Raw genomic sequence first — 13,956 nt, 5'->3', positions numbered from 1 at the left:
ATAGACCAGACTTCCTCCAACACATTACCTGTCACTTTTGGTGTTCGCCAGGGATCTGTGCTGGGTCCTCTACTACTCTTGGTTTATATAATTGACACTGGTAATAATCTATCTGTAAAAATTAGGGTTTACGCGGGTTACTGTATACTATATGACAAAATTGACGCACCTGAAGATAAGATCAGGGTAAATAGTGAATTTGGCAAAATAGTTGCATGGTGCCATCAATGGCAAATGGCTATTAGCTATGAAAGAATCGTCTTTATCAGAATAACACTAAGGAAACAGCCTTCTCTCTTCCACTATTTTGCCCAGAACACCTATATCCCCGATGTATCTCCCTATAAATATCTCGGTATACGTGTATCTCGCAATCTTTCCTGGGCAAAACATACTGACACTGTAATGACTGATTGTCTTCGCAAACTGTTCACCCTCAGACGGTCGCTAAAATTCTCCACACCAGCTGTCCGCCTCCTGGCATATAGTAGAATAGCTCGTTCTACTTTAGAATATGCGATAATCGCTTGGGACCCCTCTAAAAAAGAAATATTGAAAAGTTAGAAAGGGTTCAAAAGAAAGCTGTCCGATTTATCTACAATTCTTACGGTCAATCTTCCATAACAAAATCTCCTTAAGTGCAGAGGTTTCTTTTCGATTACAGAGCAAAATCGTGTTGCGCGATTAAAATTCTTTTTTCAGCTAATAAATGACCACTACCATATTATTCCTGGCCCATCCTAACACCTTTAACTGGTTATGCTATTCGTCATAAACACTCCCCAGACGTAACCCCACTAACAGTGTCTACCAACTGCTTCAAATAGTTTTATTTTACAAGAACAATAGTTATTTGGAAAAAACTTCCAGATGAAGTTGTTACGCTAAACTCTTTATACCGTTTTCAGGCGCAGCTGCATGCATGACTCAGCCGCATATAGTTTTTTTGCTCCTTCTTTCATTCATTCTGTCATTTTGCCTTGCTCCAATTCAAGCGTCGGCATGATTGCTTGAACTACAAGTTTGTATGAATGTACTTGTATTTTCCCATCCTGCTAAGATATCGTAAAGCATCGCAGTATCTATAAATTAATAAATAAAGGAAGAATTAAAAGGACCGTAGCCATCTGACTCGGGTCTGTCATGAGAAACTCCTAGAATATTCGGGACTTTTAATTTGGGAACATGAATTTATCTTTCCGCTTTTTCATATTATTAGTGTCTTCCCAAGAAGTCAATTAGGGTATGCTCTCATGCTGGTGCTTTGCCTGCACGGGGAATCCTGACAGGCCTTCTGCATCCGGGAGTTTTTAACCAGGTCGATAAGCGACGTCGAAATTAAATTGATGTATTTCGACTGTCCATCTCACAAGTCGTTCCTTCGGTTGCGCTAAACCTAAGGTGGCTCAGTGCTTGATTATCGGTGAATAACTTGAAATGGCGTTGGTCCAAGTTCGGCCGGAAATAACTAAGAGTGATGACCACTGCTAGAGGCTCTTTTTCGGCATAAAGGTAATTGTCTTCAGCTTTCGAAAATGCATAAGGCTATTATCAAATACCTTCATCTGACGATGCCATGGCTCCATCAAGTCTCTGATACAGCACCACAGTAGTTTCGCAATTTCAGGCCTCCATGCAGAGTTCCAACAGAAATTGAAAATCAGAAAAAACCAGAACAGGATCCAATAAAATGGTTAGTACGAAGTAATTATAGGTCTCGTCGCATTGCTTTGATTTTACAAAGGGCACTGTCTTTTTCAGTAGGACCGTCAGGCATTTAGTCTTTGTGGCGTACCATGGAATGAAAGTTTTGAAGTGCTCTGCTAATCCAAGAAAAACATCCAGTAAGCAGACAGCTATGGGCTTCACCAGCTGGCGTATACGTTCAACTCACTCTTCTGTCGCGCTTTTGTTGCGGCCATCATATTCTTCATATTCTTCCTTTGAATACGACGTTTTTTAGGAAAACTCATTTTTCTTGGTGTTTGGCTCAGCTTCGCTCAAAGCCGTGATTACTTCCGTGACGTACTAGTCATGATTTTCTTTCGTTCATGAATAGTCCAGTAAGCAGGCAACATACAAACTACAAAATAGGCTCAGCAACACTTTGTTTATCCGTTTCTAAAACCAGGCTGCGCTGTTTGTCCAACCGAAAGGGAGCCTATTACATTCGTAGACTCCAAGGGGCATTAGAACAGCAGTGAATTGTTCGGTTTCTTCTGTGAAGGGCACCTGCCAATACTCTCGGCATAGGTCATTTGATGATTACTATATAAATTCACCAGTTTCATCAATGATTTCGTCAGCGGGGGGCGTGGGAAATGGGAAAAGTTCCCTTTGTCGATTTACCAAAAGAAAGTCAGTACAAAGACGCAATGATCTATCTTGTTTTGGAACTACTTTTATGGGTGACGCGAACGCTCATGTCGATGATGTGGTTATCTTTGCATTCAACATTTTCTTTAGTACCTTTTTAAGGTTATCTTCTCGCATGGCTCGCTCTATCATAGAAATATCGAGCATATTTATGTCGGACACTGTGAGGAAAGACGTCGACGACTATGATTCCAGCTGAACTAGACAACATACTGGGCGCACGGAAACAAGACGTTAATTTCCGAGTGTTCTGCAACTAGGTTTAAGCTGGTTTACCTCAATTTTGTTTAGCTACAGAACGAGAAAGAGAGGGCGAAAAGTGCTCAGTACTTTTTATTTGCCATTGATAGCAAATAAAACGAGAATGGTAGCGGTAAAAGCGGGAAAAGAAGATTAAAAACTGTCAGTTATCTTTTTGAAACAAGAATTATGAGAACATAGAAGTGGTTCCAGTGGACAGAACCATTCCATAGCCATTCAATGCCATTTCATTGTCTACAATAGAAAACTGCACAATCTAAGGCCTGGTTCCCCATACATTCTATAGCTTACAAGGATTATGAAGACCGGGACAGCGTCAAAGCGACAATGTGCTCAAGAATGCTCGCCTGCAGGCAGCTGATGAATGGCTTCGAAAATAAAGTTAAGCATGACGTACTCTGGCAATGTATTATTGCTAACAGTTTCTGTAGCTGTTGCAAGCACGAGCAGAAATCGTAGAACTAGCAATTTAAGGCTGTGATTGTAATCGCCATCCAGCAAGTCACGGATCAAATTAGTCTATTTTTGCATCGTTTTTAAAGTATATCGATTACAATGAAGAGACTGATGAGGTCAAAACCATGGTCGCCATGGGATTTTTTGGTCACTTCGAATGAGTGCACAGAGTGTTTGCAAAGTATTCACTACTCGTATACTATAGTCACTTCGTAAGTCTTATACATTGTGGTTGAATAAGTTGCTTATTGTACCCTTGAGTCTGACAAGATCTTCCCATGGTAGATTGTCAAGCAGTTCTTGTATAAAGTTCACATTGAACCTTAAGAAGAACAGTTAGTCACACTATGTTGATTATTTTTTGAAGGATTGACGTCTTTGAGAAATCCTTCGCAGATTTGAACAAACTTTCTTTCAGTGGCTATCTAGACGCGTGTTTGGCGATCATGTTAGACTATTGATGTGCAACAAATTTTGCCAAAACGTCACTTTCTTGCTGTTAGTCTTCATGTGTAGTCTTTGAAGCTCTAGTTACCATTTCGTCACAGTGATAAAATTAATCTTATCCCACTACTTGCCGCTTTATTCGGAAATATGGGCCTGATTCCAATCTTTGGTAGGTCTTAAGTTCATATATACGTTAGATCTGATCACTTTGGTTAGAACCTGGATTTTCGGTTCTCACAGATGCCCACGAAAATGTCACTCAAGCTACTACTTGTCTCTACCTTTTTTTCTTCCACCCATCTTACATCATCGACACTTTTGTGCATACCTTTCTGTTCTATATGAGTGTACCCCAAGGTCCGAAGCCGGCTGTCAAGTAGAGCTATGCCGTCACCGTAACCGTAACTTCATCTCAGCTTTTCAACAGCACCAAAAAAGTATTCATCATGCACGTCAGCCAAATCGAACTTCCGTCGCTGTCGTTTTTGTGGGATACATGCATTCACTTGGGACCCTCAGGTCTCCATAACAAAAGTAGTTCTCCATAACAGGTCTCCATAACAAACAGTACCGACCATATTGTAACTTTTAATGAATTGTTCCAGTCCCCTATCAAATTGGGCCATTAACGTTATCTTGCCATATATGACACCATGGATGACAGTTTAACCATGTTTGACGACTGAAAGAATATGACTCCATACCGTCACTGTTATTTTTACTGCCAATAGTACCTTCTCTTCAAGCTAGGATTGTTAGCAAGAACGATACGAGAACTGTTTACCTTGTGAATGTAATCCAGCCAGCTCTGCACTTTACCAAAGATGAATTGACCTGTGTACATTTGGCAATAGCCAATCTTACATTGTCGCGGCCTGTTTTAACTGCCTGGGATAAATATATCCAAGGGGCCGGAGGTCCGGCTCTTTTATCTTAAAAAAATCATCCTCCCAATTCTTCCCTAATACGCCGTTATCTAGCGCACTCCATCAGTACAATATTTTTTGTAATGTTCTGCAGAGGAAACGTACCTTTTAGATATTTAAATAGTTGATGCTTTCTTGACAAGAGCTGATTGTGGGCAATACGCTTTCAACTGCAGGAGCCCAAGAGAAAGTCGTGGAAAAGTTCTTCCGCCTACGTTTCACCTAAAATGGCTGATGTTTCCGTGTCAAAACCCGCAGCCTTATTTAATCGCAGAGCGGAGAACACAATTATAACGTGTAGAAGTTTAAATTATTTACAGTTTAATTTATTCCGCTCCATGTTTAATGACCATCATAGCAATACACCTGCAATTTTCAAATAATGAGATGATCTTACTTATTAGAGGTTGATTTTATACCTAGAGACGAAACAATATATTCGCTGCGTGATAAAGGTGAACAGATTGGTGATAGCGCGGGTAATTAAATCTGTCGTATCTTTCAAAGGTCGTTCTCGCTCTGATAATTAACATATGCAGAATAAAGGTCCAATTATCTGCACGGCGCAATAACTTGAAAACATAAGTAAAGCTTTGAACCTGTGAGAGAAAATGGTTCAAAGTACCAAGTCAGTTTTATCCTGATGCCTCTCATTGCGTATTTATGGCTGATATATCCTTCGAGTCGCACAATCTTAATATATTTGCACATATATCCTAATATTCTAATAATTCCGCGGAATTTGACGTGGAAGGGCATTCGTGCTTAAAGGCAACTTTAATATAACTTACGCAACAAAGTTGCACGTGCTTTAAATGGACAACTTTTCTCTTAACTTAAATACGTGGCGCTTTCGACACACGAGGAAACGGACACCAGAACGAGAGCCTGTTAGATATACTGTGCAACCAGCGAAACTTTTTCAACAAGAAACCTTTCAAAGTTAACTAGGTTGTACCAGTAAACGAGAATGCCCTATTCTTCTACTGTCTCAACTGTGTTTAGAGGGTGTTTCTCATTTTCTTCGAGGAAAACTGATCAACGTGATACGCCCTACCATTTGTACTTGGCTTGGATCGAAGGTGCTGCACACCAAAGCAGAAACCCTAGGCCACGACAACGTTCTGGCTCCATTTACACGTCCTAGCTTGACCTACCTACAACACACCACCGTGTCTGGTGCAGTCATAAGACGTTGGTGACGACGATGGCTGACAGTGACGTCAAGAGCGAGACGCTGTTAGGACGACTAAAGGAGTGCGGGAACCTGTTGTTGCAACCTTGGCTGATCACGGAGGTAGTACAAGGGTTAACTGCATCAATATCGAAGGCTATGCAAGGTGACACATACCGCGAAAGCACCAGCTGCCACGAGGTAAACAGGTGCGCTATCAGCTCGCGCAACAAAATAGTCTAAATGCGATCTGACGCTTGCGCCAATGATTTTGAAGCGCCAGCTTACACGGTAAATTAGAGAGGTAAGTTCATTCAACTATGTCACGAATTTGTGTCGGCAGGTTATTGGGTTGAGTATCGAAATGTTTTCTTTGTCGCACTGGCTGAAATTTCACCAAGGAACATGCACTACACGTGGCTTCAATGCCTGTTTTCGCACTCTCGAGGTATTTTTAGGAGTTCGCAAAAAACATGCGAGCTGCTGCAAAAAACTAGGTGTCATACCTATATATGAAAACTGCTGAAGTTCATCTAGTCTCTAATTAGAGAGCGCATGTCTTTTGGAGTGCCTTACTACAGTACAATATAGAACGAATGAACATTGAAATCCAACAAACCATAGAGGCATCCTTAATAAACACCAGTTTTTTCGAAGATGTGCATGCCCTACGCCATAAATATTCCTTATTCACTGTCCTGTTTTTTACTCTTACAGTACCCATATAATATGTATCAAAGATATTCCTTTCGTCTGTGCAGGACGACAGATAACATTTAGCAACACTTTTGAAGGAACACGACGACATACGCGTTTCAACAGTAGGCGGGATAATGCGGAGGTAGATTTAAAAAGAAACTAAGTACCTTGTACTTCGGTGCTTTATACATAAATTGCATCTGGCAAGAGGGTAAATGAGAGTGGCTATATGCTATTCTCTATTGCTTCGTGCTTTGTACGCAGGTGTCTACAAATGCACACACAATATTTTTTTTAATATTTCAGCATGAATGCACGTATAGGGCTTCACATTACATAACTGTTCAAGACTTAGTGATCTAATCAGAGGAAATGATTCATTTGTTCGATCAGGTCGTCCGAGGTTTTCCTTGTTGTGCAAAGCGTGTTTTTGAAGGACGGTTAAACTTATAAGCTTGTTTTCTGTTTGATACCCCAAACGAGGAATAGTGGGGATCCAGAATAATTAGCAAATAATAAAAGTGAGGGTTTAAACAAATTGGTACCACCTACGGGATCGTACAAACTATGATTTATGGCATAGAAGTAAAATGTATCTTTTTACGTGAGTAGTGCAACTAAATCAATATTAGAAAGTACACAAATTTATTGACAGAGGCGCGTTCAATTTCAGAAGTGAGAATATAGAGAGAAATATAAGTGTCATGACGGTTTGATTCTCTGCTTAAACGCAAGGTACTCAGTTTAGGAAATATTAGCTGATGCTGATTGAGAGATTATTAAGGTAAATTTTTCCCACAAAGATTTGTCGCTCTTCTAATTGAGCTAAACTGACCATAGAAAAGCAAACTGGTGTCATCAGCACAAAACTAAATTTCAGGTGTCAGAGGTAGTTATAGTATCATTTAAATAAATGCTAAAGCATAGCGAACCAATAATGAACCCTTGTTGTGTGCTGAACTTCATTTCCGTGCACGTTAAACAAGCACCATTGTGGTTTACAAATGTAAGCCTGCCAGACAATAGGAGTGATACGTAAAGTAACCACCTTATGTCACGTAGAGGAAACCTGCGAAAAATAATGATGCATCATATAATAAAAAGCACTCCTGACGTCAATAAAGGGTCCCACCGGTCCCCATATACTTTCAAAATTATGAAGTTGAGGTTTTAATGCTAGGTAATGCGAATTCTGTTGATATAATATTTCAAAAAAACATTTCGCATCATCAACAAGCGCTGCCTGTTGATAAAAGAAAAACTTTGATAATGTGGATCGCCTATTCTCAAAAACCTTCCCAACCTACAATTGTTAGCAAAAGCATATGCAAGCGAATCGGGATGACAGACAAATTATTAGCGTCCAGCCGGTAACAAACAATACTTCAGAGGAAAATCTTTTTTTTTCTGCGAGGCCGTGATCTTTAAAGGTACGCCTACGTCTCTTGAAGAAAGGAACATATTCGTGTGGGAGTATATAGGTCAATGAAGAATCGCCACCTGTGTACAGCTACTACTATGGCTATTTTTACGCTATGAGGAAAACTCCCGCTAACCAACATGTTGTTGTATATATCACATGACGAGCTAAAAATGAAATCAGCCATACTGTTATTAGGTGCTGCTTCAATTTCAACATGTCTGACTACACTGTGCACTTTCAGGGCCACAACTAAAATAAGTATTTCGAGTTCAGGGCGCACAAAAGAGTAACGCGGGATTACTCAATTCAAGTGGTACACAATGTTTGTAAATTTTGTGAAACTACACAAGTGAATCCCTTCGTTGGGCTGCCTTATGTCTGCTTAATAAATTTAAATAATAAAGTATCACTATGGCAGTTCGCAAGAGAATAAAGACAAATGTATGAAACGGGCGATTAACACACGCCTGTTTAGACGGTAAAAATTTGGAAGACGCTTAAGCTTCGCCTTCAAGAGTGGAACACGACAGCGTTCCCGTCGACCCGCCAAGGGATGTAAGACAATGGGCTACGGCGCAGCGATCACTTACGAGGCGCCCCGCATCGGACGCGGTGAGCGTCGAGCAATGCAGCGTTCGGCGCGGCAACGAAACGTGCGCCTGAGCAAGCGGAACGAACCAAAGAACTCGGTGTCTCGGAGGGGGAAACGATGCACGCCAGCCAGACGTCGTGATCGGCATGGGCAGAGAGATAGACAGATAGCGATCTAAAGAAAGGAGGACGCTCGATTCTGCGACTCGTGAGGGAGCAAGGCGAAGCGTCGTCAGGGTAGAGGGAGTCTGGGCCGCGACGCGCCTCGCACCAGTCCCCGCACAGCCCCAATGCGTGCATGGCTCGCCACCTGTCGGGGCAGAGCCGTACATTGAGAGGAAGGGGTCTTCATTGTTTGCCGCAAGATGGCTCTGCGTGTGCGGAAAGCGCAGAAGAACTAGCGGAAACGCACTTCGCTACTCGTGTAACTGCGACTTCTGTAAGTTACATGTTAATAATTACCGATATACACCACAGTATAGCTTTCTACAGCTCGTTTCTAAGGCAGCACCGCATTCACTAGAGGTGCCTTTGTACCGCTTTGAAGCATCGAACTCGTGGCTGACTGGTAGCGTGTCCGTCTCACACTCCGGAGACCCTGGTTCGATTCCCACCCAGCCAACCTTCCAAGTTGTTTTTTATTCATGAAGTGCCTGCCGGGATTTATCGCTCACTGCCAACGCCGCCGACGCCGACACCGACGACACCGGCTTTTCTGCGACACGAGCTCCTTAACGCTGTCGCGTTAATACTCTTCACATCCGATCTCACTAATTCCCCAAAAGCCCTCCCGAGTGTGGAGTAGCAGGCTAGAGGCACTTCACTCAGGCCATTCTCTCCACCTTTCAAAAACGCAACTCTTGGAATCACCACGGAGCACGGGAAACATATTTGACTTGAGGCAGTCGGTGGGCAGCTGCATTGAATCACAGTTGAATCACCTTTAACCAACCTATGTATACAGTAAGTTAGGAAAGATTGGTTACTTCTGGCACTATTATGAGCAATATGAAAGGGAAGGCAGGAACGCGTTGCAAACAGCCTAGAAACAGACTCAGACCGATACGCGGATGGCATTGTGAAAAACAAAGAGAGAGAGGAGAGTGTTCTTCCACTAACTGTTGGCTTACGTCATTTCGCCGATAACATGGTATCGTCTCACAGCCGGTTAAACAGTAGTCGTTGCAGTTACTTGCACCGATTCATTTTCTTTTCTTTCTTCCATTCTGTTATTTTTTCTTCGCGCCACCACTTGGCAGTACTTTTAGACCAAGCTTGCCCTGTATTTCAAACCGATTCCTTATTTGAATTGACGCACCCTTTAATCAGTGGCACCTTGAACTGCGGCGGAGCTCAAGCCAATGACGAGAGGCAAACAGAATGAATAAAAATGAAAAAGCACACATTGACAAACTGTCTCTCATGCGATATTGTTGCACGAACTTTGTTCACAAAAATTCATGTAGCACACTGCAGTGGCCCACGCGGAGAAGTCGGCTGTGATTTTGTAGCCTCAAGATGCCTCAGTGCCACTTAAACAGCGGGAAGATATAATAGAAATGTCTAAAATGGGTTGTACGCAGCGCAATATTGCTCTCGGGACAAGCCGCCCATTGAAAACGGTCAACCGGATTATCCAGGCTTAGCGAGACCAAGGACGTGTGGAAGATGCGCCGCATGGTAGACGACCCCCATCAACAATGAACGACCAATACCTTTGCATCGTGGCTGCCGTCAACGACAAATCATTTCAAAGTTTAGAGGACGTTTGAGCTGCTGTTGGCCTGGACAACTTGAGCGAAGGCACGGTACGACGAAGGCTCAGAGAAGCAGGACTACGAAGTCGCATCGCCACACAGAAACGACTGCTCACCGCAGCCAACAAGGGGGCTCGCCTGAGATTCGCTACTAAACACCGCAGCTGGAGCGGCAGCGACTGGAAGTATGTGGTTTTCCCTGATGAGTTCACGTTCTCGAGCCGCTGGAACCAACGAAAGAGAGTGTGGCGGACCGAAAACACACGCTTTAGTGAGCTGAATATCCAGGAGGTGGCCGCCAGCGGACGCGTGCTTGTGGACGTCTGGGGACGATTTCCCACGAAGGCCTAGGCCCACTGGTGAGATCTGATGGGAGGTACACCAGTGCTGCGTATTGCACTCCGCTCGAGCACCTGATGATTCCCTATGTGTTGAACGGGCAGCACCCGGTTGGGTGTTATTTTTTTCCAGCAGGACTTGTCTACCGTTCGCACATCGAAGGACGTGGCCCGCCTTTCAAAAGAGCGAGGGGTAATGCGACTTCAGCGGTGCGGGAAGGGTGCCGACATGAACATTGTATATCACATTTGGGGCCGTATGAAAGTGAACCTTTCGAAGAGATCCCTAGAATTGGCGGACTCCGACCAACTATAGGACAACTAGAAATAGGACATGAGCGGAAGCACCTTGAACGTGATACCACATTCATCGAGGCTCTCTACGCGTCTCTGCCCCAAAGAATGGAGGCCGTCGTTCAAATCGGCGGTGGCATGACGCGTTATTAGGCCACCAACGAACAAAGGACGGGCATAAGCTGGGATGAAAGGCCTTACTTCATTTGCTTCAATATCTTTTTGATATTCCGAAAGCACCAATAAACTTATTTTGAGCTCACCCCTACAGCCCATTTTTTCCCGATTTACAAGATTTTTCATAAATCAATATCGAAGTAAGGAACAATGCTACCTTTTGTAACGCTTCGGCGCAGAAAGTTACCAGTGACGCAATATCTAACACTGGTATCACTGTCTGCTGGCTATGCGGCGTTCCGCACTTTGCAGACGCACGGCGCGAGTGCGAATAGTTGTTAGAACAGCGTCGCCCTTTCCACTTATTTTCCGACGGCCGCCGCTTCATATCTCCCATAGCTGGGTCTGAGGGTGTTTTCTACGCGTTCCTGTGTTTCCTTTCAAATTTTCCATAATAGTACTTATTTAGGACATATTATTTCGGTTTGTGATGTTGTGCAAGCCTGCTACCTCTGCAGCGTAGGGCCGCCTTCGCATTTTGCGGAAACTCACAAACTATTTTGGTCATTAGGCGTTTATACAATATATTTCTCTTTTCCCACTTTGTTCTTTCACGTCATATTACGGGGCAGAGTGTTTGCTGAAGATATATAAAAAGAACTTACAGCTTTTTACGTGCCATATCCACTTTCTGATTATGAGGCACGCAGTAGTGGGGGACTCCGGAAATTCGCACCACCTGGGGTTCTTTAACGTGCACCTACACCAGTACACCGGTGTATTCGGCGCCATCGAAATGCGGCCGCCGTTGCCGGCATTCGGTACCGCGACCTCGTGCTTAGCAGCCCAACATCAAAGCCACTAAGCCAACAACGCTGGTTGCTGAGGATATATATATATATATATATATATATATATATATATATATATATATATATATATATTGTAAGGAAGATAACCAAAGTGCGCACTGGGTCAGCAGCATCGGCAGCATCAAGCGCGCAGCAGAAGCTCGAGCTCGGGAACTGCTCTGTGCATCGTAGAACCGGCGGTCGCTACGAACCCCAATAAATCTCCTTTACAAGTGGTGGAGCCGTGCTGGGTAGCGTTCCACTCTACCATCCTGGAACTCCGTTCTCGGACGCTACCCTCTGCCATGCCGGACGCCGACCAGCAGACTCTTCCACCACCACCCGTCTCTTGCCCTGGTACCGTTCGCCAACGGGAACCTCCCATCTTCAGCGGAACCGACGACAACGACGTGGAAGAGTGGCTGTCGTCCTACGAGCGGGTGAGCGTTCATAACAAATGGAATGACTCAGATAAACTGGCTTACGTATCATTCTATCTCGCGGGCGTGGCCAGTCTCTGGTTCAGAAATCATGAGAGGGATATCCGAACGTGGTCGGTGTTCAAGACTTCGATTACCGAAGTCTTTGACCAACCCGCCATCAGGAAACTCCGAGCCGAGCAGCGTTTGCGTACACGCACACAGGACACGGGTGAGACATTCACCAGCTATATAGAAGACGTTTTAGATTTGTGCAGGCGCGTGAACGCTGCCATGACGGAAGCGGAAAAGATCAAGCACGTCATGAAGGGAATCGATGATGACGCGTTCCAGATGCTTCTGGCCAAGGACCCACGCACTGTTGGCGACGTCATCAGCTTGTGCCAGAGCTATGATGAGTTGCGTAAGCAGCGAGCTCTGACAAGGCGACATCCCACACAAAATGCGACGTCACTCTGCAGCCTGACCACCGGCCCAGAACAAGCCTCCCTGATAACCCAAATCAAGGATTTCGTCCGCGAAGAAGTTGCACGACAGCTATCTCTGGTGTCCGTTACTCAGGAGTCTTCCAGCACTTGGACGTCTCATCTCCATAACGTGATCCATGAAGAGGTCGCGGAAGCGCTGCCGGCTGTTCACCAGCAAGATGTCGTGACTACACCACTCACTTATGCTACGGTTGCTGCAATGGCCCCTAGCACTGTGCCCGTGCGTCGCTTCCAGCAGCCTGTGCACCGCCCTCCCCCTCCCGTACCCTGTACCACCACTGCCGTCACTAACCCGTGGCGCACGCCGGACAATCGCCGCTATCACTGCTCCGCCGCGAATGCCTTGGTTACGTCGAGTCGGTCGATTCAACACGAATTGTCTCCGTCCTCGACGAAGCGCCTGCTACTGCCGTCCATGAGCTGAGTGCCCTCTCCGTACCCGACTCAACATGCACTGGTGTATTCAGCCCATTCATCGCCGAAGATCTGCCGCATTCGCAGCGATCTCAACTTCTCGCACTCCTTCAGCACTTCCGCCGTTCTTTCGACGTTGCGCAACCATCTCTTGGCCGCGCATCGACGGTCGAGCATTACATCGACACTGGCTCTCACTCACCGCTGCGACAAAGACCATATCGCGTGTCCGCTACGGAACGTCGCGTCATTGCAGACCAGGTCGATGACATGCTCCGTCGAGGCGTCATTCAACCTTCCCAAAGCCCATGGGCCTCTCCCGTGGTCCTCGTCCCAAAAAAAGACGGTTCCATCCGCTTCTGTGTTGATTTTCGACGCTTGAACAAGATCACGCTGAAGGACGTCTACCCATTACCACGCATCGATGATGCTCTGGACTGTTTACAGGGAGGCGAGTTCTTTCCTTCGCTGGATTTGCGGTCAGGCTACTGGCAGGTTCCGATGGCAGAGGCCGATCGCCCGAAAACTGCCTTTGTTACACCAGACGGCTTGTATGAATTCACCGTCATGCCTTTCGGACTTTGCAACGCTCCTGCTACGTTCGAAAGGATAATGGATAATGTTCTACGTGGCCTCAAATGGAAAATCTGTCTTTGCTATCTTGACGATATTGTGGTGTTCGCCCCTGATTTCTCAACGCATCTGCTCCGTGTCCAGCACGTACTCACTTGCTTGACCAACGCCGGGTTGCAACTTAACCCGAAGAAGTGTAGATTTGCTGTTCGTCAGCTCACAATTTTAGGCCATGTCGTGTCAAAGGAGGGCATTCGCCCGGATCCCGAGAAGCTACGTGCTGCTACTGCATTCCCAAAACCTACCACTATGAAAGAGCTACGCAGTTTTA

General features: G+C 44.9%; 1 long non-coding RNA gene across 1 annotated transcript in view; it reads right to left on the bottom strand.

Annotated features, from left to right (window-relative positions):
* Window positions 1-4,710, bottom strand: part of LOC129385436 (uncharacterized) — a 74,606-nt gene extending 69,896 nt beyond the window's left edge. Inside the window, exon 1 of the long non-coding RNA XR_011895480.1 lies at window positions 4,572-4,710. This is a non-coding gene — a long non-coding RNA (uncharacterized lncRNA). The remainder of the gene's footprint in view (window positions 1-4,571) is intronic.
* Between the last annotated feature and the right edge of the window lie 9,246 nt (window positions 4,711-13,956).

Source organism: Dermacentor andersoni, chromosome 7 (assembly GCF_023375885.2).
Source record: "Dermacentor andersoni chromosome 7, qqDerAnde1_hic_scaffold, whole genome shotgun sequence".
Lineage (NCBI taxonomy): Eukaryota > Metazoa > Arthropoda > Arachnida > Ixodida > Ixodidae > Dermacentor > Dermacentor andersoni.
This window is presented reverse-complemented; position numbering and strand designations above follow the sequence as displayed.